The sequence below is a fragment of the Gregarina niphandrodes genome (assembly GCF_000223845.1).
Source record: "Gregarina niphandrodes unplaced genomic scaffold scaffold00100, whole genome shotgun sequence".
NCBI lineage: Eukaryota > Apicomplexa > Conoidasida > Eugregarinorida > Gregarinidae > Gregarina > Gregarina niphandrodes.
The window spans coordinates 655-1,708 of NW_011645865.1; the positions used below are offsets into that span (position 1 = coordinate 655).

Here is a 1,054-nt window from a genome sequence, read left to right on the forward strand (position 1 = left end):
GGATCGATACCCAGGTCGTCGAATGCAGTGGCGTGATTGGTCGCAGGATGGGAGGCCGTAGTCGGACTGTCGGTGGGGTCGGTCTGGATCTGAACAAGCGAAAGAAGAAGTTGCCAAAAAACGAATAAGTTTGTGCAGAGAGAACTGCGGTGTGTCCTCGTACACCGGGGTGGCGGGACTAGGAAGTGCGAATTGACTTGTGGTATGTTCTGGAGTTTTTGGCAGGAATGGGACTCGAACCACCGTATTCTAGGTCGTCGCGCATATTGTGGACGGCGCTCGCCCCATTGACCCGCGAAAACAACCGGGGCAGAATCCAGTTCACGGTAAGTCTAATGCGAGCAATCCGGCTAGGAGTGCCAATTTCGAGTTACTTGTGTCTGGGCTGGTTCTGGATAGCTGGGGATAGGTGTTTGTCCCAGCGAGGATTCGAACCCAGATTATTCCCTCAATTCACTAATTTATGAGTAAGCCAGGAACGCCATCCCATTAGACTACCGAGACAGGCCACGGTACGTTTAACGCGAGCAGTCCGGCTGGGAGTACCAACTTCGAGATGCTTGCTTCCGGACTGGCTAGGATTTGAGCGCTTGGGTGGATGATGCGCTTTCAACGCTGAACATCGTTACGGACTCGATCCTGGGACCTTCGGATCTGAAGTGTCTACACCTGCCATCGGGTCGTCGTGACAGCCTTCTCAGGAAGACCATGTCTCGCCCGGGGTGTGGGAAGTGATGCATCACTACAGTGCGAGTACAGTCTCCTTCGGGGAGCCCTGTCTCGCTGTCAGCTCGGACAGTCTTCTCTCGGGAGTAAGGACTCCAGGGCTATGCATATGAACCATCGAGGATCGAACCGTCGACATCTGATGACAAGTCATCTAGTTTTACCGTTAGACTACATAGTCTGAGGGTATTACTATCCATCTGCGGGGACGCCCGGGGCTGGAGCACATCATCCCTGATGTGCGATGCGAGGGAGACGCCGTCTTTACTGACATGCGAGGGAGACGGCGTCTCCACTGACATGCGCGGGAGACGCCGTCTCCACAAAC

General features: G+C 54.6%; 1 non-coding gene across 1 annotated transcript; it reads right to left on the reverse strand.

Moving 5' to 3' along the window:
* Positions 1-414: 414 nt before the first annotated feature.
* On the reverse strand, positions 415-504 carry GNI_197700. Its single transcript has one exon. It is a non-coding gene; the product is annotated as a tRNA-Lys (tRNA).
* Positions 505-1,054: the final 550 nt, after the last annotated feature.